Source organism: Gopherus flavomarginatus, chromosome 6 (genome assembly GCF_025201925.1).
Source record: "Gopherus flavomarginatus isolate rGopFla2 chromosome 6, rGopFla2.mat.asm, whole genome shotgun sequence".
Classification (NCBI taxonomy): Eukaryota; Metazoa; Chordata; order Testudines; family Testudinidae; genus Gopherus; species Gopherus flavomarginatus.
Genome location: NC_066622.1, coordinates 10,796,301 through 10,823,852, shown reverse-complemented (window position 1 = coordinate 10,823,852; position 27,552 = coordinate 10,796,301). Strand labels below are relative to the sequence as shown.

Sequence of the window (27,552 nt, the reverse complement as noted above, 5' to 3'; positions counted from 1 at the left end):
TGGTATTTGGGCATAACGTTATTAGGTATTAGTAATACTTTCTTTAACACATGGAACAATTGAGTGAGTTAAAAAATTTCAGCTTTTTTTTTTAACTTAATACATTTTTACCATGCCACTGAAGTGATGAGTTTTATTATCATCGGTTGGATAGACACTGAGGATCCAATCCCGCAGTCCTTCCTCAGTCAAAACACCTACCGAGATCAATGGGAATTTTGTTCTAAACATGGAATGCAGGCTGAGGCTCCTGCTGCTGAGGCAAGATCCTGTAAGGTCTCAAGTCATGCAGCAATAGGCCTTCTCATGTGAGTATGGGCATCTCATGTAACACTTTGTAGGAGTGGGCTTTTGGATTACTAATCACCTACTTTCCTCTGCCTGGCACTGGTTAAAATAGGAAAATATTTGTTTATTTTATATATATTCTTTATTAACAATAGAGCTGTGCAAGTGGGTCTTTATATTAAGCACTGTAGAGAGGGAGTGCTTAGACCCTGTAAGACCAGTGTGTGTGTGTGTGGTCAGGAATTCTGGATTCTATTTCTGGCTTTACCACTGACTCCTGTGATTTTAGGCTGTTAATGTAGCCTCTCTGTGCCTCACATACCTATCCATAAAACTGGGCAATTCTCCCCTACCATACAGGGATGTTGGGAGGCTTAATTATATTTTGCAAAGTGTGTTGAGAGCCTCATAAAAGGCCCTGAATTATAATTGATAGTGCAAAATTATCACTTTTCAAACTAGTTATAAATTTGACTTTTTTAAAGAAAGATCTGGATCATGTTATGGGTTAATATTAAATAAGTGTTTTAAAAACACAGAGGTTTGTGAGCAGCAAGACTGCACCATAACTGTTCCAAACTGGATTAATGAAAGAAATGCCAACATGCTATGAACTAGCCACTTACTGCTATGGCCTTGGTGATACGACTCTTCAGTGGTACCCATCCTATTCCTCCCATCCCCTTTTATTTTTCCTTTTTTTAAGGAGGGGAGTTAATTTAGTGCTAAGACTTCAGAAATAAAGCAGCATTTATTCAGCATCCCTTGCCTCCTTTATTGGATTTCTCTCAGGCGATTTAACTTCAAGCCTGGTTGCAACACACTAACAAATCTCATCACTTTTTTCCTCCCCCCGAGCACTGGATGTAAACTACCCTCAACCCTTTCCTCCTGACCGGTGTCTCTGCAGCAGCAGGTAACTTGTGTTAAACAACCCATCGCCCCAGCCCGAGCCTGTTCCTAGAAGGAGCAGCGAAGGGGGAAGGAAACAAAACAAGCGACTCGCGATTTGAAGGCACTTTCTCCCAGCGGCACCTTGCCCGGACTCACCCCAGCCCCAGCACGCGTGTAACCTAGCTCCGTGCCCTTTGTAAGGGGAGACTCGCTCGCGCTACACGCCCGTTTCCTTGCACACTGGGGTTTGTCCTTCGGCTGAACTTTCACCTCCCGAACTCGCCTGCTTTCATTGGCTCGAGTGCCGAAAACCCCGAGAGGGGAGAAGCCTCTGGCTTCGGCGCTGCCTCCCGAACACTCGCACTTTCTGCCTGGCGCCCGCTCCGGATCTCCCCCCCGCTCCGGCCCGGACCAAGCCCCAGCCAACAGTGTTCTCGCCCCGCTCGCTAGCCCCGCAGCCGCCCCCTTTGCCCCAGCTCGGCTAAAGGGGGAGACGGGGACACAGCCGAGCTGCTCTGCAGCCCCAGCGCAGCCCTTGCGCCCCGCTTCTCGCTCCTGCGCCCCCCGGCTTCTCTCCCTCTTTTGCAACTGCGAGCTCTGTGCGTGCGCGTGTTTTTCTTTGCACCGAGCCTTGTTGTTTACCCAGCAGGTGGATGTGACGTCAGAGACTCATAACAGCAAAAAATAACAACATCTCCCTCCGCGGGGGTGTTATTTCTCTCCCCCCTCCCCCCCCCAGCTTTGCCGCCTCATTCCTCCCTGCTGGCAAACTCCAGAGTGGCCGCGCAAGGCGCCTGGAGCCGAGCCGGGAGCGGCGGGGGCTGGGAGCCGGGAGCGGGGCTGGCCCTGCCAGGCGCTTGGGCTCCCCTGGAAGCTAGTCCCGAGCGGAGGGCTCTATTGTTATTTATTGTGCGGCTGTTGCACGCTGTGCCCGCTGCCCAGGCTCGGCGCATGGGGCTTGCCCGGCTAGAGTGCAGGGAGGGACGGGCAGGCAGACTCACCCGCGCTGGGGGGAGCCCGTAGTGGGCACCGACAGGCCGTCTCCAGCGGGTGAGTTTGGCTTTTCGGCTTTTCCCCTCCACTTTTCAGGCGCCTTCTTGTTTGTTTCACTTTTCTCCCCCCCTCCCAACTCCTTCCACCCCCCCTATCCCCAGCCTCCACGTGCCCCCCTTCCCCTGCCTGCTGGCGGGGGATGCGCGCTGGCCGCCGGGCTGTTTGCATGAATCAGAGCCGATACAATGGGAGAGGCGGCGGCGGCGGCTCCTTCACCTCTGGGGCTGGCCGCTGGCCACTGCCGCCGGAGCAGCTCCACCAGCCACCCCCAGCGCCCCGCTGGGGGAGCGCGGCGAGCGAGGGAAGGACACACCGTTCCCCTGGCGCTGGAGGGAGCGGGCGGGGGAGCAACCAACTTCCCCCCCTTCTGCTCTCACTTTGGAAACTTTTTATCCATCTTCTCCCCCCTCCCCGTGAACTTCAGCGCACGGGCCCTGGGCGCACACGCCCCTCCGCGCACGCAGGGGCTGGGCTCGCCGGCCGCTCGCTCCGGTGTCACGCCGCGGTGCGGCCCCGCGGAGTGGCGCCCCGGGGAGGAGCGCGCGGGCTGCCCTGGGGATCCTCCAGACGTGGGGCGGAGGGGGGGGGGGGAGTCCCGCTCAGTTCCACCCCGAGCCCAGCCCACGCGCACGCAGGGGGGCTGGTCGCGCCGCTGGGCGTCCCCAGGATTGGGCTCGGCTCTTTCCTGGGAGCCGCGGCTGCCGCAAGGCGGCGGGCGCGATCCCTGCCCCGCGGGAGTTGCGCGCGGGCGGAGCTGGGGGCTTTGGGTGGAGGGGCGCACAGGCGGCGCAATTGCAGGCAGCGTGCGGAGAAGCTGCGGCCAGTGGCTGCCCTTTTCCCCCCAGCGCAGCGGGGACCTTGATCTCCCTCCCCTACTGCCACTGCCTCCCGCGCCTCCACATCCAGAACCACCTGTTGTCGCGTCCAGAGCACTCAGCCCAGCTGACTCTGCGCCGGAGTTCCCCGGCCCCCCCGCCAGTGTAACACACACACAGCGCCCAGCACCGCGCCTCGCCCCCAGCCTGCGGTGCCTGCGCGCCTCTCTCTCTTCTGAGATGAAGTGTTTGAATAAACATTTGCAACTCCAGACCCAACCCTGCCACTTGCCCCCTGGTGCAACCCGGCAAGCGCAGGTCCCCGCTGAATGGCGATGAGGGGAGATTTTTAGATCCCGTTATTACCACTAAGTCCTTAGATCTATAGCCTGATCCCGTTTCTTGCAAGTGTTTCAAGGCTCCTCTTCTTTCCTCCCCTCCCCTTAAACACCGCACATTTTCTCCCCCCCTCCTCCCCCTTACCAAACCTGCCTTCTGGAGACTTGTTGAAAGAACCCCTGGTTTCTTCTCGACCGTAGAGCCCAAAGTTTTGCCTGCCGGAGCAGCAGCAGCATTTGCTGAGGAGCTGTGTACTGGCGATCATTCACTCAGAGCCTTTCTCACTGCTATCTCTCGGTAAGTATAGGGAAATCGGCGGAGGCTTTTACATATAAGGATATCAAGGACACCCCCCCCTACACACACACACACACACACACACACACACTTCCCCACTCCAAAAGCAAACTCCCAAATAAAGAGAAACCAGGGGAACATCTATCCTAAAGGGTACAGATCAGCTTACAAAAGCTACAGGCTGAAACGTTTATTTCAGGTCAGTGAAACCGAAGGGGGGGAAGTACATGCTGCAGGATGGAGTTGTCCTCTTTTTTTTTTTTTCTCCTTTTTAAAGAAGAAAACAGGGATCAGAATTTAGCTAACCGTGTAAGTGCTGCTATAAAATACAGTGACCTACTTCCTTTCCCTCCCCCATCCCACTTTATAACTATTAATTATTTCCAACTCATTATATTTAAATACCATTGCTGGGTTGATTACAAAGTGTTATTGATTTTAGCCTGCCTTCATTCTAGGCATTGGTCTTACAATATTTCTTTTAGTGAACTAAAAAACTCCTAAAATGGCACTTTTTAAAAACAATATGACTGTCAGTGTCAACTCTTCAGACATAATGCTCCCACCAAGCATTTCATTTAACGGCTACAAGTGCTTCTGAATTCTACTTCTATAGAGAGTTCTGGTTTGATCTCCTATCCTATCAGAAGTTCAGGGTTTCGCTTTTAGTAACCTGTTCTGTGAATGAGTAATGTATACAGTATTTGCACAGTGTGTCTGTACAGTAGATGATTCTGAATCCAAGTATTGAATAATTATACTTATTTTTAAAAAAATCTGCAAATGACACTTGCTTTAAATTTAGCTTTTTCTGTTCTTATGAATTGGCTTTGGTTATCTGACTTATAAAACATCAGAATAACTAATTACATTCTCTTAACTAAGCAGATACTTACTTACAAGTAACTATCTTTCAAGAAATGTACTTCTTACTCCTTAAGGTAGTAGTTCTTTGTTTAATTTTTATTAGAGGACAGAAATAGATGTTTGAAATACTTAATAGTATTTTACAATTTGTCTCATTTGAGAAGGCAAATCCTGTGTTGTTCTTCCATGTTAAGCATGAGAGGTTTTCAAATATTTTGAGTTCTACAATAACAAAGTGGCTCTCAAGGAGGAAGTATACTATGCATCTTTGAAACCAGATTGGGGGGCTCAAGGGAAGGAGGGGAAACTTGGACTTCTGGTTTCAAGTTCTCTGTTCTAAATCCCCCTCCCTGCCCCAAACTTTATTTGAACTATTGCACAATTATATAGAATGAAATGGGGGTGATGGGTGGAGAAGGAATCTCCACTAGTCACCATTCAAAAGGTGTGGGCTAAAATCTCATTGCAAAAAGGTAGTGTAGCTTTAACATCTTGCATTTGGCTGCATTCTTTCCCCTTAGTCTTTGGATTAGTCATTGTATATGAGAGAGGAGGAAAAAAAAAAGCGCTTTTTTGAAAAAAAAAAAAGTAAACAGCCTCCAACAAGTGAACCTTGACAACCCAGATTAAGGAAGGCAGTAGAGATCAAACAAATCTGCTGCTGGGCTGTTGCCAGGAGCTGCCTCATTGAAAGCTCTGGACTATTCGATCAGGCAGCAAGGTTATATGTTCACTTATCCAGAAATGGACCATTGCAAATGCTGATCTTTGTTGTGAAACCAAAAGATAACTTTGAGAGAAAACATTTATAGTATTTCAATTCAGTGTTTTTTTTCTACCTCTTCAGATTCTGACTTGCAGAATGAGTTAATTAATCAGTCTTTGGGATTGCGTTGTATTCACTTAAGTCTATAGTTCTATTTTATTTGTGCTGTCTAGAATTGCAGAGAAGTTCACTAACATGTTGGCAAAAAATTCAAGCTTTATGAAGTTTACCTCTGCAATTTTAGAATTTCTGAATTGTCAGGAAGCTAAGTGTGCGTGTGAAGGTGCAATTCTGATGTGGACTAGAACAATTTTGTTGTTATTTGCCTTATTTTTAGTTTCACTCTGTTCTTGGAATTTACAAAACAAAGAAGTAGTTTTCTAACTATAGCATCAAACAATGAGATTTCATGTTTTGGCCATGTCCTGATTTTTACAAAAATGTTTGTCATGTCCCTTTGAGTCTACTTATATAAACTTAATTACTATACTCTTGTTTAAAGAAAGTAGTACCAAATGACAGCATAGCGCATTATAATTTTCTCAAAGTAAAACATAACTGAAGTGTCAACTAATCAAATTAGATATTACATTCCTTTAAACCTTTTGTAGGATTCTGTACTCATCTTCAAACACTTCAGTGTTAACTCTGCAAATGTTATTCACCACCTAGTTTCTTGCTATAAAATATCCTAACACAATGAAAATAGAGACTTTAAAATTCTTAAGTAAAAAGCTGCTATGTTAATGTATACAGGAAACAGGTAAACATGTATTGCATGATTTAAAAAAACCTGTATTAAGTATTTCTTTAATTAGGACAATAGACACACAATAAGCACTTTTTTTATAAGCCAACATTTCATCACCATGCTGCCCAACTTATTGCAAAGCCAGTAGTTTTTTTATAGCATATACTTTTTATTGTCTAATTAAAGTATGCATGTTAAACATACACATGTATGCTATTAAGCCATTTTGGGTAATATGTAATGTTTAACAGCTATAAACATTTTCTCCTTAAATCAGTTCCACCAGGAATTGTAATAGTAACCAAGCTGGTTTTTACACTGGTAAGAAAGAGAAGGAAAAAAAGTTAAGTGAAGAATTGCACATTGAGCACTGTCGTGTTGCAAATGTGGCGCAATGCTGTTTTATTAGGGAAGATTGCTGTTTAACAGAGTTTAAATTTGCACTAACATCATTACTGTGAGAATACCATAAACATGAAAGCCTCTCAAATCCATTTTGTTTTTTGATACTGTAAAAATTAAGGGAAAGGTTAGTAGTAAATGGCAAGCTTTTTCATGGAACACAGTTAAGTATTTAATATTCTTATGGCTTGTGGCCATTTATATTGATCATTTGAAGTTTCTTAATGAAATATTTTTCTGGTGTGTGTTGCATGTAAAATTGTAAAATATGCACTCATAGAATTTGTATTTATAACAGTTATTTCAGCAACTCTGGCCAGTTATTTATACTTTGTGATGGTGCTTTTGTCCTTCTACATTTTCTGAGAGATGGTTTAATAAAATTTAAATCATATGCTGTCAGAAAATAGTATCAATTTTGTTTACGATTCGGTTGGTTTAAGGTACTTATACTAAAGAAGCTCATTTAACCCCAAGACTGAGTAGCATTAAGTGGTGAGAGGTCTCACGAAGAGCTTCTACTGCCCTTTGCTCTTATGATAATCTTAAATTACTACAGTTTAATTGCAGCTTCAAGGGACTGAGCTGAAATGTTTTATGTATCTGAGAAAGGGTTGGAGAAAACTGCAGCTAGATTTGCACAGGTAGTTTGTTTCCTTTGAACAGAAACTGCATTTGTTTAGGCCTTTTCTTACCTTTCTAAATGCATGTTGCACTGTAGTTTCATGTAAGGGCCTATCAAGTTTGCACAGAAGTAAAAATCCAATAGCAAAACTTTGATCAGATTTCAGTGGGAGCAGGATTGCTCATAATCACTTCCATAAGAGTTTCTTTTTTGGGGAAAAAGTTTTGTGTTTTCTTTTCTTTTTTTTTTTTTTAAACCTGAAGGAAATAATGACTAGTTTCAGTATTAAGGTAGCAACAAAAAAAAAGAATAAAATGGAAAAACTACAATTATGGCTTGCACTCTGTCTGTACTGCTGCTCATTCCATTTATGACTAGGCACTGCAAGTGTCTCAGATGAATAACTTGCTATCTCCCACATGTGTCACAATACTTATTAAATGAGTAGTCAAAGACACTCATTAAATGAGTGGGTCAGATTTGTAGACATTTTGCATTGGACTCTTACAGCATATTTGCAGTAAAGGCAGTTATTCTCAGACCCTGACCCAGCAAAGCACTCAGCCTCAAGCTTGTGCTTGACTTAAGCAGTAGTGGTCCTACTGACTTCACATGCTTAAAGTTATACACATGCTTAAGAGCTTATTTGGATCCTGGCCATAGTGAAATTAAATGATGATTTGAATTGTTTTGTTAGCTGAATGCTTTTCATGTGTCTTACTGAGGTAGGAAATTAAGCAAGATTGGCTGTCTGTAGAATTGTTTCCTTTTGCCCTAACTAAAGCACTTGCTCACAGTCTACTGATCTCATAAACTACTATGTAGCTTGATTCCCATAGCTCTTACTGTGTTGGTAACTGCTGCTACAATAGGTAAGATGATGATGTCACTGGGTATTTTGTATGGAGGAAGTAGGATGGAATAAACAATACAGTAATCAGAAAAGACTTAATAAAAATAATGAAACTATATAAAGTTTGTATAATTCAGATTTTTTTGGTATTCAAAGATTTAAGGGGCTGCTTCATTTTTAGATCAGACACGTTGATTGGAATGTCTTGAGTACTTAACATCCTCTCTCTCTCTTTTTTTCTTAAACCTACGTAATCACACAAAAAATTAGCTTGCAGACTTCTCTACAAGTGTACTCTAGGGTTTTCTTTCTAGTCTTCTGGCACCAATCTCCTATATACCTGAAGTGCAAGTATTGTGTATAACAGGGTGTTTGTGTGAGTAAGCTGGATAGTTATTTGTTCAGTCCTGTTCTGAAAATGAAGATAATGTTCCATAAACAACGGAGAATGCAGTTTCTGTTCAGAAAGAACTTCCTACCTGAGTAGGACTAAGTGATTTCCCCACCACACACTGACCCTCCTTACGCTATTCAAAAAAAAAATCTTGATTTTTAGTGCCTTGAAATTGCAATTAAGTTGTCAATTTAAGATTATTGCAAGAGTGCAAAGGGCAATAGAAGCTCTTTAGAAGTCTCATCTCAACACTTAATGCTACTCAGTCATGGGGTTAAATGAGTTTCCTCAATGTAAGTACTTAAAGTAACTAAATCGTAAACAAAATTTATTCTATATTCTGACAACTAATAATCTATTTAAATTACATTAAAGTATGAGTGTGAAAATTTAATTAAATATAGAAATACTGTCAAGCCCTGACATCTACTGAAATGGAAGCCATATCATGAAATATTTACTTATGTCTGGTGTGTTACAATATTTCTGGGAATGCTCTTTGGAAAACTAATTGTAGGCCTTTCCCATTCGCCTGTACGATGGGAATGGTCTCAGAAAATAGTATGAGTAAATAGAAAGCTTTATTCAGATGATCAAGTGCATTGTTTACTGTTAATCAGTCTTTCCCTACAGTACTTCTCATTATGTTTTTTATTACAAGTGCCTATTTCCTTAATAAGTTAGCCTGTTAATTCAAATGTAAGCTCTGTTAAAACAGACATCTTATGTGATGGAATAATATTTCCTAATGTTCAAGGTCTGATGGTGATGGATGAATAATTTTTAAGTCTACTTTCGTCTGTCTTTTGAGGATTGAAATGGCCCAGAGCACAGCACTGCAGTAAATGCTGTTACTAATATTGTTGGTTTAATTGATTTTTCAGATAGAAAAATGTTTTACAAAATATATGAAACCGTTTTGTGTTGTGCGTATTTATATACACAACCCTGATTGTCCCCTCTCATTCTTGTAAATCAGGAGTAATTCCACTGAAGTTCATGCTATGCTGGTGTAAACAAAAGGAGAATCGTGCCTGTGTACTGTGGTCTATGCCAGCATGTGAGAAAGCTGAGTTTGGGTGAAACTCCAGCACTCCTTAAGGCTTCGTGGGGCTGTAAGCGTTGTCCAGGTAATGCCATCCTCCCCATAGGGAAGATGCAGCATGAGTCTTGCTTTCTCATGCTTGGTGACTGGTAATATCGATAGGGAAGTCTGAGCAGCAGACTGCTTGCTCTCCCAGGCCCAGAGCAAGTGCTTTGATCTTGGCAGCTGAGTCATGGGAGGGAGGATTAAGACCTATGAAGAGGGAGGGGAAAGAAATGTGGACTAGAATAGAATAGTCTGTTCAGAAACTCTGGAACTTCATGTGGGCTGGCTCATATCCTAACTCATGGACTGGTGTGTGATGGGGAGGCGTGAATGCTTTCTTTTGGCAAACATGCTTCTTAGGGCAGTGGGTTGAGCGGATAGTCCATGCTCAGGTAGCATTGGCTTCTCTGCTGCTAAAACAGAAAGTCAAACAAAAGGCGGCATAGTTGGGCGAGTTGATTTGGAGCCACTAACATACTTATTAGTTTTGCCCCTAGAATCCAGACATTTCCTTTCATATAGCGTCTTGGTTTGAGCTCTGCTTCCCAATTAGTTTTGTCGTTGCTAGCAATTAGGGTCAAGTGTCTCTCCTTGGGCTCTCTACTTTTCTTCTCGGTATCCCTCCCCCGGGTTCGTAATGCAAGCTGTTTATTCATTAATTAGTAGATTAAGCATATTAACACATCAGTAAACTAGTCATACTTCCCAAGGCATCTTGGGAAACCTGCTGTAGTTTTATGTGATTGGACTTGCATTATTACTGCTTTAGATAGCAGAGCCAATGATGGCAAAGTGTCTTTTAAGAACGAAATAGAGAGTGTGTGAAAGTCAGTACATATCATGTCTCTGTTAAAAAGATTGTGACAAAGATAGATAAAATGGTTTGTTTACATGGTCAGAGCTTCAGATAATTATGAAAATCAACCTTTTCAGCATCCCCTTCCCTTTCAACAAAACCAATCCAGATCTGCTTTCCAGTGCAATAAATGGGGGAGGGGGGAGGGGAGGCGGCTTCATGTTGTCTGGTTGAAAAGGTGCAGTTTTCTACAGTGCCAGAGCGCATGTCTACACAGCAACTAGACATCTACACTACAGCCAATGTCAGCTGGCGTGGGCCAGCTGCAGAAGTTCAGGCTTGGGCGTCAGCCTGAGCTCTGGGACCCTTCCATCTTGCAGTTACACAGCCCCTTAGATGAAATCACTGGCATGGGCCAGCTGTAGGCTTTCAATTGTGGTGTTAGGTGTATCCTAAAAGAGTTAGACACCAATCTCTTTTTGTAGAAGCTTTTGAAAATTCCATCCCAAGCCCAAAATACCCTTCCCTCACAATCTTAAAATACATGCCTCATTTCTATGCAAGTTCAGTGTAGTTTAAATTTTATTTTTAAGGGCATCACAGTTAATCCTTCATGCAGATCTGAGGCAGGATTCAAGCTGACCCATAGTGCTGGGTAACCTCTTTGTTTTAGATCTGAAGGCTGTGCATGTCTGGAATGTAGCACTCGATTTCACAACAAGAAGACGACAGTGATGCAGATATTTGTCAAGATGTTCGAGTGCCGTTCTAATTACGAGGCTGCGTAAAATGGAAACTAGAACTGATGAAGGGAGGGGAGGCAGCAGAGCAGAGGAGGAGCAGTGTTCATGTCACTGCTTTTTCAATGAAACTTGCAGTGTAATATTAGATTTCTGCCTTCTTTGTTGAAAGAACTTTCATCATTTCATTAAGAAGAAGTAAGTAATTAACTGATCTATCTTTAGGAAGCAGCGACAGATTTTTTTTTAAAAGTATCTCATTAATTAAATACTGTCATTAGGAAGTTTACCACTTTACTACTATCAGAGGTAACTAAGGTTATGTCTATGCTGCAATTTAAAACCCCATGGCTGGCATGTGTAACTGACTGAGGTTCAGGTGAAGGGGCTGTTTAATTGTGGTGAAGATGTTCAGGCTCGGGCCTGAGCTCTGAGCCTCCTCCCCTCTGGCAGGGTTCTAGAGCCCAGGCTCCAGTCTGAGCCTGAATGTCTTCACCAGTATTAAAAAGCTCCTTAGCCTAAGCATAGCAAGCCCGAGTCAGCTGGCATGGGCCAGCGTGTAGACATACTCTAAGTAGGCAAGTGAGAAGCCCTTCAAAGTTATTTATTACTATGTTGCTGGCATAGTAATAAATAATTTTTTGAGATTTAAAATACATTGTAATAGAAAATACAATCTGCAATTAAGAGATTTTTCAGGCTTTTGTAGCTGTAGTGTTGCGGACCTTATTTTCAGAGTGATCTGTTTGGGATTAATAAATTGAAAATCTTTTTTTTTTTTTAAATAATGGCTTCTTTGTTACAATAAGTTGGCTGATAGTGAGCCATGAGCTCTGTCGTCTTTGAACGTTAGATGAATTTGTTAGCTGTAGAATAAATTTTTTTTTTTTTTTTTTTTAAGGACTCAATTCCAACACTCTGTATTTAGGGAGAAGTTCCACTGAAGTCAGTGGTCTAAATCCTACCCTTCCTCTAATGTGGAAGTCCTCTTAAAAGCAGTTTTGCTGTGGTTATGCTGTGCATGATGAGGGATAGCTGTGCAGAGAGACTCTGGGCACCATGTAGACTGCAGAGTAATGCTCTACAATAGCTGTTTCTACAGTGATTTAGGCTAGAGCAAGGTAGGGGTGGAACAGATGTGTGGCATTGACATGGCCAGCAAGCTTACTAGGTTGGTGAATCACTTGTCAAGATCAAACTGGTGGGTGGGGAAAATAGTGAAAATATTCACTACATTTGTGTATCAAAACTTCAGTTTTATTTTTTGTAACTTGACTGGCTCCAAGCAAGCTGCACGTTCAGGAGGCACAGTGGTTGGGAGCATTTATGCTTGTGTACTGTACCTTGTAACCGTGTACCTGTCCTCTACTCTGGATTGGGTCCGGTGGGAGACCTGTTACCTCTGTACAGAGTGCAGGGTGTGGCACTAGTTTGTCAGATTGGTATTTTCTCTTATAATGACAGCTATTTCTAATACAGTAACTCCTCACTTAACGTTGTAGTTATGTTCTTGAAAAATGCAACTTTAAGTGAAACAGTTAAGTGAATCCAATTTCCCCATAAGAATGAATGTAAATGGGGGAGTGGAGTTCGGTTCCATGGAAATTTTGTTTGCCGTACAGTACTGTACTATAGTTGGGAGGTACCCCCACCTTCCCCCACACAGGCACAGCCCACTCCCACTTGGAGACAATGAGGCAGGCAAGGAGGCTGAAGGTGCTATAGGCTAGGACAGTGGTCTCCAAAGCGGGGTGTGTGCAAGCTGATCCATTGGGGGGCACGGCAGGTGGAGCGCCACCGCCGGAGCGGGAGGAAGGGCAGCTGGAGGAGGGAGGGAACGAGCGAGCGGGGAAGCTGCCCCGCCTCCCGCCCCCCACAGCCAGGGCCACCTGTAATGCATGGGCTTTAGGGGCTGCAGGGCCTGGCCTAAGTGGGCCCTGGGGCCCTGGCCTGCAGCTCTAAAGCCCCTTTCAGAATGCGGCCCTGAGTCCTCCGGCCTGTGGATGAGCAGGGGCAGCTGCACAGCCAGTGGCTAGAGAAAAGTGGTGCTTTCCCCTTCAGAGCCGGCTGGAGAGAAGTGGCGCTTCTCTCTGGTTGCTGGCTGCGCGGCTGCCCCTGCGCCTCCTGAGTCCTCTGGCCCCTGCTCGCAGGGCCGCATCCTGAAAGGGGCTTTAGAGCTGTAGGCCCTAAAGCCCCTGCATTCCAGGTGGCCCTGCCTGCAGGGCGGGGCAGGTCCTGAAATCATGGCCATAGTGGCGGTGCTGTGCTGCACAGAGCCACCGCACACCCCTTGCACCAAACAGGAGCTGCCCCAGGTAAGTACTCTGCACCTCCTGCCTGCCCCAGCCTTGAGCCTCCTCCCGCACCCCCACCCTGAGCGCCCTCTTGTACCTTAACTCCCTCCCAGACCCCACACTGCACCCCGTGACCACCCCGCACCCTAACTCCCTCCCAGACCCTGCACTCCTACCGAGCCCCTTCCCGCACCCTATCCCAATCCAGACCTTAGAATTGCTGTATCACAAAATGTTAAACCACGATTCAGACATAATGAAGCATATTCAATCACGTTGTGAGAGCAAAAAGGTTTTTTGTACTGTTAATAAATAAAATTATTAAATTGTTTTTCTCATCCTTTAATTTCTATTTTTTGTATGTTTTATAATGTACATAACAGTATAGTAGTACATGTATGTAATTTATACATAAATATACCTATTGGGGGTGCGTGTTCAAAATTTTTTTACTGATACAGGTGCATGATCAAAAAAGTTTGGAGACTACTGGGCTAGGAGAAGCATGTTATGCAGCGGCAGCTTCCTCTACTATGCAAGCACCAAGGGCAGGTGGGGGCTCAACCCTGGGCCTGCCTATGCCACCCCTTCCCCCAAGCCCCACCCTTAACTCACCTCTTCTTCCCTCCCCCTTTACTCTGCACACCATGTTCTCCTCCCCCCTTTCTCCCCTGCCTCCTGCCCGTGGCAATCTGCTGGCTTGCAGCATTCAAGAGGGAGGGAGGAGGAGCGAGGACACGGCGTGCAGGCTTCCCCCCCTCCCCTGCACCCGAACACCGCAGGACAACTGATTGCCGCGGGAAGGAGGGGGAAGCCTGCACACTGAGTCCTCACTTCTATTCCCTCCCTCCTACCCGCAGCAATCAGCTGGCTTGTGACATTCAGGGGGCAGGAGGGAAGGGGGAGGAGCAAGGGGCTCCTGCTCACGGCAATCAACTGGTTTGCAATGTTCAGGAGAAAGAGGCGAGGAGTAAGGATTTGGCACACAAGCTACCCTCCTGCCCATGGCGATCAGCAGGCTTGTGTCATTCGGGAGGGAGGGGGAGCCTGCACACCGAGTCCTCGCTTCTCCCCCCTCCTGAACGCCACTAGCTAGCTGATTGCCATGTGAAGGAGGCGGGGGGAGGAGGGGAAAGGCGCTGATCTGTGGGGTCTGACAGTGGGCAGGAGGTGCTGGCGGGGCAGAGGGGGGCGTGTTGGGGAGCCTATGGGAGGCTGCCCAGCTGTGGACAAAGCAGGCAGCCAAATGATGTTATAGCAAAGCATTGCACAACTTTAAATGGAGCATGTTCTGTAATTGAGCAGGGACATAAGATCAAAACAACGTTAAGCGAGAGGAGGTTAAGTAGGGAGTTACCGTACCCTGGACAGTGGTACTGAAATTTGACACAAGCTTGAGTTCACCTTGAGCCAGGTAAATCACATAATGTAGTAGCAGCAGTTATTAGTATTGGTACGTTCTCTTCCATAACTACGCTTCTGGCAAAAGAGAGGGCTTCTTTTCTTTTATCTTAAGACAATGTAATGCAAACTCTGTCAGTATACAATAGATTTTTAACAGAGTGGGTGAACTTCATAAGTAGGTGCATTTCAATGCATGGGATATACAGAGACAGGGCTGGATTCTTTTCCCAGTTATAATGGCATAAGCCCAAAGGATCTCCATGTAAAGCACTTGCATTACTCTGAGTTACGTGACAGCAGAATTTGGCCAACAGGCTTGATGCAAGTACAAACTACAAATTATAAAGACGTACTTGGTCTGTATGCTGTGGTCTGTATGTCTCTTAGTGGAACTCTGACTTCCTTGGCGTTATGCCAGCAGTGGGTTTGGCCCAGTAGGTTTTGTAACATTAAGATATTAACATAATTAATTTTTCTAAAACCAAGTACTTGCGACAAGGGCTCAGTCCTGCTCCCACTGAAGCAAAACTCCCTATCGATTTAAATGGGGGCAGGATAAGGCTCTCTGAAATTGTCCATGGTAAATCTCATTTGTCAGTCATAAACTATACTCCCGTTCATTAACATTGACAGTGTACTCAGATGTTGTGTTTAAACATTTTAAAAGTAAAATGTATTTTCTAACAAATCATTACTTGCTATTCAGAACAAAGAATGTGTTAAAAGCATGCAGCTCAGTTATGGTTAGTACAGGTAACTGTGACAAAGCTCTGTCCTTGTCTCTGTGGGTCCTGTGTTTCCTGGTGGATTTCACTAGCCTCAGAGACTCACTGTGACCCTCCACATAGCCCTTCTCTCTCTAGAGGCAAAGGTCACAGCCTTCTGAGCCGTTTTCATCATAAGTCAGCAAGGGAGATGAGGAGAAGCTATCCTCCCTCGCACAGTCTCTGTCTCCCAGGCCTGCTCTCTACTCCAGGCTCCAGCTCTGGGACCCTAATAGTATCAGCTAAGTCAGTAGACTGACTTTTTAGAAAAAAGATGCATACAATTCCCTGGGCCACTTCCCGACAGCAGCCACGACTTCCTCAAGATCGACTTCACTCTTACCTCAGGGCCTCCTTCCTTGTGCCTGATATGGTTTGTATTGCTCAGTCTCTCCCAACAGCACAGCTTCCTCCTACAGCTCCTGACACACACCCAGTCACCTGCCTAACTGGGAGACCTTTAAGTAGTTTCAGCCAGCCCGATTGGCTTCGGTGTCCCAATCAACCTAACTGTCCTCACTGCTTTCTGGAGAGATCTTAATTGGTCCCAGGTGTATTAATTGACCTGGAGCAGCTGCCATTTGCTTATCCTGGTAACAGGGATTTGTTTAGCCTGTAGCTAATATCTGTCTCCCATTATTTTATTGTAGCCATCTGGCCTTGCCCCGTCACATAACTTACAATTGTACTGTAGGTAATACATCTGTGTTTTTTTTTGTTTTTGTTTTTTGAGCATCTGTTCTAAAAAACAGTTATCTTCCTTCACAGGATTAATTTTTGGTTTTTTAAATCCTTCATTTTAGTAACAGGATCTTGTTGAGACGCAGACATTCACCTCAGTACGCTTCAGTTGGTGATGTTACTTGTTGTGATGGAATCTATCCGTGTATTGACACCCTACACACTATTGTAATAGTCTCTCAACAAGGTATGCCTTGTACGGTATCATCTGAAAATTCATAATTTGGTGGTGAACATTGTCCTGATCAAATGTGTATCAACTCTGAATGTGAAGTTATAAGATACCCCTATATGATGTTGTTAACACATGTTCCAAAGCCCTGCTCAAGCAGAAGTTGGCAGACGGGTTTGTCCTAAACAAAGGAATATGTGCTCTGCTTAATTTGCATTTAAGCAGTAAACAAAGTCATTGAGCAGGAAGGGGAAAAAAGAAAGCTCAAAGAGGTGAAAAAAAACAGCAGGGAACATCCTTCCATGTAGACTGTTTGTTTGTCTCCCGGTTCTCAGCTGGATATGTTTTTTTTTCAACTAAAAAATATTTTTTGGAACTAAAAAGCAGGGGCAAACACGCCAAGACACTCCCTCTTTTTGCCTGTCTGTCTCTGGTATTGTACCAAAGAGGACAAAGAGCCATTGGACTCTGGGGCAGGAGGATCCTGACCTGAAAGTTTGGTCACTAATCTGCTGGAGCATGTGGTGAGAAAGTTTGCTTTGTAACTAAGATAGTTGAAGTTTAAGTTGAACTGTCTGGGTAACTCTATCTAAAGTAATAAAATGGCATATTATTCCCTTAGAGGAATAACAGACTTAATATATTTCTGCTGTCCAGGAGAGGCCTGGACAGTACAGGACAGACATTTTGGGCGGAAGATCTGGGATGAGGAGTATGTTGGGGTCATCCTGCAGTGTCACTAAGGCTAGTGAGAGCCATGGTGTAGTTGGCAGACTGCAGTTACACGTAGACATTCAGGGTGTGGCTTGCATGCTGGAAGGCTGTTTGTGGGCAGCCCAGCTGGAAGCTACTGGAGCAAGTCATTGCAAGGTACCCAAGGTTGCAGGGCAGGGGTGACTCAGTCCCCCGTTGGTCTGTATTGTGCCCTGTTACGTCACACTTGTACTTCTGTTCTGTTCTCCCTGCTGTAAAACAGTATCTACAGTGCTTAATTTAAAAAAAAAAAAAGCTGAAATACAATATACTACCTGTGAAGTGAACTTAAAAATATTAAGCCAGTTCAGCATATTTATACTATTTAAAAATCAAATCGGAGAAGACTAGATATCTTATTTATCTTGGAGATTGGCTTGAATACACACTTTCCAGAAAAGAGTGCTTAGCCGGTTTAAGTGGCGTCCTGAGTGGTTGTGTTTTTTTGTTTGTTTGTTTTTTGTGTTTTTTTTTTTTTGACCACTTTACATTTGCTTATAAATTCTTGCCATGCATAAGCAAATTATTGGAAATGGAAATTTATTAAGTAGGGTTTTTAGGCAGTATAATAGATATACTCACTCTCTCACCCACGTAAACTAGTCAGTCTGAACAATCTGAAAAATAGTAGATACAGGCTTCTAGCTCTGTTATCAAACTTGCTGCATAAGCCAGAGTTTATGCACTGTGATAATGCTAATGACCAACAGAACCAATGATGCATGACTAGAGGAAATCAGTGGTATAATCTGTAAAAGTTATCAGTTTTTTGTCATTAAATATTAGTGATAAATAATACACTTCAATTTGAGTAGATAGAACATATTTAATTCTGATGTACAGAGTTTCCAATTTAATAAGGGTCATTGCTGAGTAAAATGATAATCTTTTGTAATTTAAAAGGAAAGATGAAATGCATTTGTTTCAGCATAATCCACTGGCTCTGGCCATCCAGTAATGTTTGTCTTGACCGGCCTGTGCTTGCTAGATAGTGGGTATTTTTGTGCAGCTACTTGGCTTGGCTGTGTTTTTTTATTTTAAGCATCTAGTTTGATTGAGCCACGCAAAAAGTAAAATATATGAAACCTGAGCCAAACAGGAGGTTCTTAGCTTATACTACTCAGAGCCTTCCATTCTTTATTATAAACTTCATATCATAGAAGATATATGTTGCCCCATCAGGTGACCCTTCCCCAAAACCAATGCATGGGTCATAATGTAAGTGGGAGGGGAAAAATTATGCTTGCTTCTGTTCTACTGCCTGTAAAGCATCATCATCAGCAGATGAATGATAGCATCCTGTGCTGGATGCAGCATTCATTCAGCCAAAGGTACAGAGAAATTATGGAGTAAGAGATCCAAATGGTATGACGCAATCAAGCAAGATAAGCATGCCACAGTTCAGGTAAGATAGGGCTCTTTATACAAGGCAGTTTACACTAGAGGAAAGACTGATTTTTGTTAAGAAAGCAAATACTGTGTAGAGAAACACAATGTAATGGTCTCAACATTATCTAAAGTATTGTGTGATCTTAAAGACTTTTTTCTTTTTTCTCTTGTGAATTTGTGCTTCTGAACGAGAATAGCTTTGGCTTGGGCCAGCTGGAGTGTGGGAGCCTCTGTTCAATTTTCCTTATCTACACCTCAGTTCTGATCTGCAATAACCTTGATATTCCAGCCCAGTGTCTCACTTGGACAGATTGCCAGTTGCGCCAAATGGGTGTCTTTGTGATGTGGACAACTCCGACCACTGCTATCCATATTCATGTCCAAACCCAGAATTGGATCTCAGGTTTCCAGAATTGGAAGTCAGTACACTTTACTCATCGTGCCTTCCAATTTGCCAATCTTTGCATCATCTCTAACTGCCCCAAGTACTGCAGCAAATCCTGTTGCCTTAACTCAGTCCTCACTCAGTGAAATCTTCCACTGATTCAAGGCAATTGCTCAGTTTAAAAAAGGACTTCAGGATTCGGCCCATAGTTCACGAAATGCAACCCACTCAGTACCTGACTATAATGGGCCAGATTCTGCCTTTGCATAATACAGGCAGCTCCAAATGACTTCAGTGGGAGTTGCATGCATCTGAGGGCATTTCAGCCTGGTGTCATCTTGTATTGGAAGTTTTATGAAAATACTTTGTCCTAACCACATTCAAATCCTTATTTTCTGGTAGGATGATTTTTCTTGTGCGTCCCCCGCCTCCTTCTGCCAACCAACACACCTTGCCTCCTACCTACGCGTCCTCTCATGACATAACTTAAAGTACAAAGTCCTTCCACTTCCACTCACCAACTAAAGATAAAAGTTTATTTTATTTTATTTTTTTTGCAGTTACCTTACACTGGTTATGGGGACCTGCCTGTGCTGGGAGCTCTTTCTGCTATTTTGACTGCAGGCCCTATCCCAAAGAGTTAGTTACGTTAAGCAACCTGCACAGTGGTACAGACCGAGTGGGGATGGGGGAATGGAGTACTCAGGATAGCAAGTGCTTCAGGAATTGGAGCACAAATTGCACTACCAGCATACCAGTGTTTAGCTGGGTGCCACAAATTGTATGGGATTTAAAAATCCGTGATATCAGGCCAGTGACCTGCAGTCCTATGTCCTGACACAATCTTTCTCATGAAGTGCACTGAAAGATAAAAGTTATGTCCATAAGATAAGCGTGACCCAACCACCCTTTCAGTAGGTGGAATTGGCACAACTGAGTAACGAGAAGCACTCCTGTCAGGCCTTGATAATTTTGCTAAGGATCTAGGAAACTTATTTCATGCTCAGTTTTTAGAACTCTCCATTTTTAAAACCATCATGTTACATTTGATAATCTCGATGTTGTATCTGCTACTTGCTGCCTGGCTCATGCTGTGCTAAACTGTGGACCTAATGGTCAGTCAATTGGAGAAGAGGACAGAAGTTGGTCACAGAAGGAAGTATGTTAAGATGGGCTGTACATACAGTGCCTATAGCATGCCAAGAGTTTTATAATCTATATCCAGGAAGAAAAGTTCTCTAGTTTTCTTGCAGTTACTTTTCTCTTTGAAGATGGTGTTCTGGGTTTTGTAGAGAACCAAGATCTTTATACTCAGCAGTTTGCAACCTCTGTAACCCCCTCTGTTTCCATGAGTGGAGGAGAGTCTATGTCTAGAAGGAGCACTTTGTAGCATGTTCCTGCAGCTGGGTGCTGGGAGGAGAGGTGAGGTGAGAGCTAGTGGGATCCTTTGGAGTCTTCCTTTTCCAAACCTCCAGAGGGAACCAGCACAAATGTGAACTCCCCTTCTCAGAGGAGGGTTTCAGGAACAGCTGTATTTGAGAGAGGAGGTAATGTTGGAAGTGTGTCTGGCTCTTGGAGCTGTGTGTCCTGGGGTCAAGGAGCAGGTGGTTTGGGTGAAAAGGAAGAGTAAAGACCATGGCCTTTATCTCCTGGTGATCCTCTAGGAATCCTAAATGACAGCTCTAAGGAAAAGAGAACCTGCAGTGTTTTTAAAGAGTTCTCTACTAAACTTTCAGGCCTTATGTGCTCGTCACAAGGAGGCAGTAAAAGATGCAAGACCAATTTTCATTGTACGTGACCCGTCACCTTCAAACCTTACAGGTACACCTCTTTCCCAATACAACGCTGTCCTCAGGAGCCAAAAAAATCTTACCGCGTTACAAGTGAAACCACGTTATATCGAACTTGCTTTGATCTGCCCGAGTGTGCAGCCCCACCGCCCCCTCCCCCCCGAAGCACTGCTTTACTGCATTGTATCCGAATTTGTGTTATTGGGGTAGAGGTGTATTCCCAAAGCTTCTCTCTTGTGCTTGCTGCTGCAGTATACTTCTGCCCTTAGCAATACCTGTTGATAGTATCAGAGCTATAAAGCTAATGCAAGCCTGGCTCTTTTTATTGTTTCCTTAACAGAGTTCTGTCAGTTACTAAGGTCACTGGTGTGCATTAACTCAAAATCCAGTGTGATTTTTGTTTTTCTCATTTGCAGATTATTTTTTTTATTCTACTATTTTCCACTTAACGGCAAGTGGTTGGCTGGTCTTCTTGACAAGGGCTGACTGTATCTAATTGCTGCAGTCTTCAAAACCTTAGCTGAATGATAAGCACATACAGTTACACATAGATTCATAGACTCTAGGACTGGAAGGGACCTCGAGAGGTCATAGAGTCCAGTCCCCTGCCCTCATGGCAGGACCAAATACTGTCTAGACCATCCCTAATAGACATTTATCTAACCTACTCTTAAATATCTCCAGAGATGGAGATTCCACAACTTCCCTAGGCAATCTATTCCAGTGTTTAACTACCGTGACAGTTAGGAACTTTTTCCTAATGTCCAACCTAAATCTCCCTTGCTGCAGTTTAAGCCCATTGCTTCTTGTTCTATTATTGGAGGCTAAGGTGAACAAGTTTTCTCCCTCCTCCTGATGACATCCTTTTAGATACCTGAAAACTGCTATCATGTCCCCTCTGTCTTCTCTTTTCCAAACTAAACAAACCCAATTCCTTCAGCCTTCCTTCATAGGTCATGTTCTCAAGACCTTTAATCATTCTTGTTGCTCTTCTCTGGACCCTCTCCAATTTCTCCACATCTTTCTTGAAATGCGGTGCCCAGAACTGGACACAATACTCCAGTTGAGGCCTGACCAGCGCGGAGTAAAGCGGAAGAATGACTTCTCGTGTCTTGTTTACAACACACCTGTTAATGCATCCCAGAATCACGTTTGCTTTTTTTGCAACAGTATCACACCGTTGACTCATATTAAGGTTGTGGTCTACTATGACCCCTAGATCTCTTTCTGCCATACTCTTTCCTAGACAGTCTCTTCCCATTCTGTATGTGTGAAACTGATTGTTCCTTCCTAAGTGGAGCACTTTGCATTTATCTTTATTGAACTTCATCTTGTTTACCTCAGACCATTTCTCCGATTTGTCCAGATCGTTTTGAATTTTGACCCTGTCCTCCAAAGCAGTTGCAATCCCTCCCAGTTTGGTATCGTCCACAAACTTAATAAGCGTACTTTCTATGCCAACATCTAAATCGTTGATGAAGATATTGAGCAGAGCCGGTCCCAAAACAGACCCCTGCGGAACCCCACTTGTTATACCTTTCCAGCAGGAATGGGAGCCATTAATAACTACTCTCTGAGTACGGTTATCCAGCCAGTTATGCACCCACCTTATAATAGCCCCATCTATTTGCCTAGTTTATCGATAAGGATATCATGCGAGACCGTATCAAATGCCTTACTAAAGTCTAGGTATATCACATCCACCGCTTCTCCCTTATCCACAAGGCTCGTTATCCTATCAAAGAATGTTATCAGATTAGTTTGACACAATTTGTTCTTTACAAATCCATGCTGGCTATTCCCTATCACCTTACCACCTTCCAAGTGTTTGCAGATTTCTTTAATTACCTGCTCCATTATCTTCCCTGGCACAGAAGTTAAACTAACTGGTCTGTAGTTTCCTGGGTTGTTTTTATTTCCCTTTTTATAGATGGGCACTATATTTGCCCCCTTCCAGTCTTCTGGAATCTCCCCGATTCCACCGAGAAGTGGGGTTCCGCAGGGGTCTGTTTTGGGACCGGCTCTGTTCAATATCTTCATCAACGATTTAGATGTTGGCATAGAAAGTACGCTTATTAAGTTTGCGGACGATACCAAACTGGGAGGGATTGCAACTGCTTTGGAGGACAGGGTCAAAATTCAAAATGATCTGGACAAATTGGAGACATGTACCTATGAGCAGCCTGTTAGCTACTTAGTCTAACTTTCAAGTAAAAAGAGAAGTTGGCATGGAAACACAGGGCCAGATCCTCTGTTGGTATAAATGGATGTGGCTCTCTTGAGTTCAGGGGAGTTACTCTGACTTACACCATATAAGGATCTGACTGTTACTTTTATTCAGTGTGTATTTTGTGTATAAGAAACTGTATGTAGAATATTAGCGAAGCTGGAAATATTGAGGACATGATTGAAACTGGAGAATTATTGCTCCTGCTCTGCCCTCTGGTATTTGTGCACAACACTCTCTGCTTGGCCCTGTATGAGGACTAGCTATGGATGCCAGGTGTTCAGTGAATAGCATAGATGGTCGTTAACATAATGTTAGGTTTGCTCAGGCTTATACTGGGGTTTTGAGTAAAGCTTTAAATATGGTTGATGCTTTTATTGCTTTTGAAATTGGCGCAGGTGCGTGTTAATAGGAAGTTAAACTCTAGCAGTCCTGTGGGAACTTCATTCAGATTGTGCCAAGCAGGTACAGTATACAAGTGTTATCACTTTACTGATAATCTGGCATAGAGTGCGTATTCACACGTGTCATAGGGATTATAGGTGTTGAAGTCATACTGCAGCTTGGCACAGAGCTAAACCATTTGTGAGATGGTGCAGGAAAGCTATAGTATATAAGCTTGGTGTTTCCTTGCTTTTCTTCTCGTGCAAAGTAAAGCCGACTAGGAGTTTTATTTGTTCAGGCTTCCCTTTCTCTTGGAAAACCAGTCAGCTGTTAACAATGAATAGAAAATATATATTAAAATGAATCAAAAGGTGTTGTTTTACTATCAATTTAACGTAGTCTATCAGCCAGCGGAAGCAGTTGCCCCATGACTCAGTAAACTTTTTTAGCCTTTGTATTCTAGTGACCAGTTTTTATGTTGCTCGCAAGTAGAGTAAATTAGATGATGAAAATCTAGTCCCTAGGTGATATCACACTGTCTGGAGTGGCTCACGACCGTGAGTGCCTACCTCAGGGCAGATTGTCAAAAGTAGGGCAGACACCTGAAACTGGTGGTATGTTATATAATTGGATTTCACGCACCCAGTGCCAAATGTGAGCTCCCAAAGTACTGCAATAGTCTTATAATGGAGTCACAGTTAGTTTACCTTTAGACCTTCTCAACCCATGGCCTGCATGTGGCCCAGTTAGCACACAGCTGCGGCCCGGGGGAGGAGTCTGGGCTGCCCTGCCACCTAGTGTGAGGGGTCAGGCTCCTGGTTGCTGGCCACCCCTGTGGGGCTGGGGCTCCCCACCGGCCTTGAGGGGTCACAAGAGACTAGGAATGCCCTATAATTGACTCTTTTTTTTTTTTAAATAACAAATGTGCCTTTTTGTTCTTGTGCTGTTGTAAAAATGCATTTGAACAAAACCTAATTTTGTTTTCAGATTTTTTCTACACCTTCCTGAGAGTTTATTCAAGAGCCAATAAGCCAGCATATAGACTTTCCCATTACCCAAAGATGCATTTGGAGTGAATGTTCAAACAAACAAAAACCCAACACTCTTCCCCCCCTCCCCCAAACCATTTCAAATTTAATGCAGAAGACACAGAGGAAGATATGAAGCTCTGCAATATCCTTGGACTAAGGCATAGTGGTTTTATGATGTGCACAGAGGGGAACTAGAATCAGATTTCAGCTTTAAGTCACTTAGCTGGGTTTTTCAAAGGAACCTGAGTTAATCTTTAACTTTGTCTCAGTTTAGCACATTTAAAGTACATATAGTCGGTTGTCTACACTAGATTTTTTTTTTGGAAGGTGCTAGCCAACACCTCTGAAAATACACGTTTTAAATTCTAGTTGAGATAAAAAGGAGGGCACTACATTTCATTCTAGTTTCAGCTCGTGGAGATGCACATGTTTATATTCTGTCTGAATCTGGCTGTAGGATTTGTAATTTCCCACATCTAACAGTGGAATGTTATGGAGTCTGCATTTGCTGTTCCTTTCTGGTTATTGCATTTTTGCCATTGTAGAGGTAAATGCAAAACTGAAAGTGGATTGGATTATTCTATTCCATATTGAAAATAAACCAGTAGTGAGGATCTTTGCTTTTTATAGTTCCCTGTAGTATCTGTTACTTCCATAAAACACTTGTGGTGTTTCAAGGTAGTGATTTTTTGGTGGGCAGCTTAGAGTGCTGTTACACCAGTGATCCATTCAGTAGTGACAGTAGAACTTGTGCTTCTGGGCCTACTGAGGCATAACGTAGAGGTGATCTTAGCGAGAGATGTTTTACGATGCTCTCAAGTGCTCTTTGGTGACTAGTCAATCCATGAAGTGCTCTCCAAAGAGGTTGAGTGACCTGCCCTCACCGTCATGTGGGCAGTGTCATGAGCTCAGCTGTGCATTGTATGCTCTAAATGTGTTTATACTGTGCATTTAGAGGAGCTTGAGGGGTGCTGTGGGGAGAAATGCATCTATTTAGTATAAAGAGGCAAGTGGAAATCTTACGTTCACTTACCCAGTAACCAGAATCCTTGCGTTACAGCAAAGAAATTGGAGAAACCTGGACCAAAGAGTCCAGAATCTACCATGTTCACAAAATAGAAAGCATTTTCTAGTCTCTGTTTAAATCCATGTGCAATTCAAGGTAACAGTAGATGCCTACTTGGTTTTAAATAAATATAACACTGGTTTTAAAAAAAGAAAAACGCCCTCTTGAAATTGCACAACATTTATAAAATTATACATTGGGATTTGAAATGTTCTCCATTGGCACTCTGGAAGCCTCTGTCATTACTAATTCATTTTAAAATATACTTTATGAGTACAGTACTGTACTCAGAGTGTGCTCGTTAAACGTCTACATGCAGTGCGAGGAAAGGAATGCACTTATAGTCTGTCTGATAATCATAGGAAGGAACACATTTGCTATGAACAAACATGTTTTCCTTAGTTGTGATCTTTGTCAGGACCAAACCTGTACCTGTTGTGCTGAGGTCGTTGATGGTAACTTTTGTGGAGCGGGCGATGGGGTGGGTGGAGCTTATTTCAATAGCTCTCCTAGATCTACTGGAAGGTAATTGTGAAGATGACTATACAGTATATAGTACTTGTGTGACAGTGATAAGAGCATGATGGTCTTGCATACAGTACATACAATTAAAAATGCTGAGATGCTTTGGTGTTCTGAATTTTAAACCATTTCTGAGTACAAATGCTTTAGGCAATCTGTTTTCCAAAGGATAATTTGGTCAAGTTATGGAAGGTCTCAGGTCTCCTCCCCATAGAAACAATCAAGAGTATTAGGCTTACACTCAATTAGAGTGGTTGAGAATGCACTGTAATTATCCGACCAGATACAGGTACAGCTTAAAATATTGTGCAAGCTGGGATTTGTTACCAAGGATGTTGCAGTGGCTCCTAAGTTTCATTTTCTCTGCACTGAATTGGCACTTGGCCACTCTGCCCTGGAACAGTCGCTGGCATCTCTCTGTTCCTCTGACAGTTTTTTCCTCCTCTCTCTGTGTCCTCTGTTTCTGTTCTTTATTTCCATTTTATCTTCCTCTCTCACCTGCCCTGCCTCCTTCCCCTCCCTCTCACCCGCTCCCCTGCTTTATGACCTTGGGGTGGGACTGTCTTTATTTTTGTGTATTATACAGTGCTTAGCACACTGGTGCTAAAATGTGTTTTGCTGCTCTTTTGTGATCAGGCTACATGCTGCTGTTGTGAGGAGTGTGTGTGTTGGCCTGTGATAGCTTCTGAGACAATGGTTTGTTGTGTGACTTGCAGCCTTGTGTATGTGAGCTGCTCCTGTGAGAGCATGGAGCTGTCTACTGATTTACTTGCAGTGGGGTGCAGGATGCATTAGGGTTAATGGAGAGTCTCTATGCTCCCACTGGGCTAGTCTAGTGCCTCCTAGGTGTGATATCAAGAACTGCATGATGATGTTGATGGAGAAGCTTGCGGCAAGGTCATTGCACACAGTTGATGCACTTGACAGTGAAAAATCTCTGTGTATTGTGTTAGAAAGCATTTAAAGAGTTAATCCTGTAGGTCTCCCTGTCATGCTGACTGTCCTGTGTTACTTCCAGATTATTAAAGCACTTGCTTGTGTTGTAACCACATAATCCTCTGTGTCCTGCTTGCATCACAGCATGTATAGGATTCTCCATTGCTTTCTGCCTGGATGATATGCATTTTAGGTTTTTCTGTCTGTGTTCATGCATGGTCTGCTCTTCAAAAGAAGACAGTTGCAAAAGTTGGATCTGGGGAGTGTGACAGAATAAATCCTGTATTCACACCTTACACACTGTTGTAGTAATCTTTGTTCAAGGTATGCCTTGTAAGATAGCATGTGAAAATTCATAATTTGCTGATCAGTATTGTCCTGAGAAAATATAGGTGACAACATTGTATATGAAGTGATAAGATTCCCTTGTGTGATGATATCAACACATGATCCAAACCCCACAACCATGCCCAAGCAGAAGTCAGCAAACTGGCCTGTCCTAAACAAAGGAATGTGTGCTTGCATCACTTCGCATTTAAACAGTAAACAGAGTCATTACGCAGGAAGGGAAATAAAGGAAACACACTGCTGTGAAAAAACAGCAGGGAACATCCTTCCACATAGACTCTTTGTCTCTTGGTTCTTAGCAGGAAAAGTTTTTCAAGAGGGGAACTGCAACTATCAAAAGGAGGGGCAAACACCCCAAGGGTCCCCCATCTCTTTC

At 43.5% G+C, this 27,552-nt stretch overlaps 1 protein-coding gene across 9 annotated transcripts in view; it reads left to right on the top strand.

Moving 5' to 3' along the window:
• The first annotated feature begins 1,745 nt into the window (after positions 1-1,745).
• FOXP1 (forkhead box P1) overlaps positions 1,746-27,552 on the top strand; it is a 512,173-nt gene continuing 486,366 nt past the window's right edge. For 7 of the 9 annotated variants that reach the window (XM_050957388.1, XM_050957385.1, XM_050957384.1 and 4 more), the window contains exons 1-2: positions 1,746-2,232; positions 3,590-3,686. The gene's annotated coding sequence lies outside the window, so the exon portion shown is untranslated. Of the gene's footprint in view, positions 2,233-3,589; positions 3,687-16,342; positions 16,361-27,552 lie in introns of those variants that run through there. The other 2 variants (XM_050957376.1, XM_050957377.1) reach the window with 2 other exon arrangements.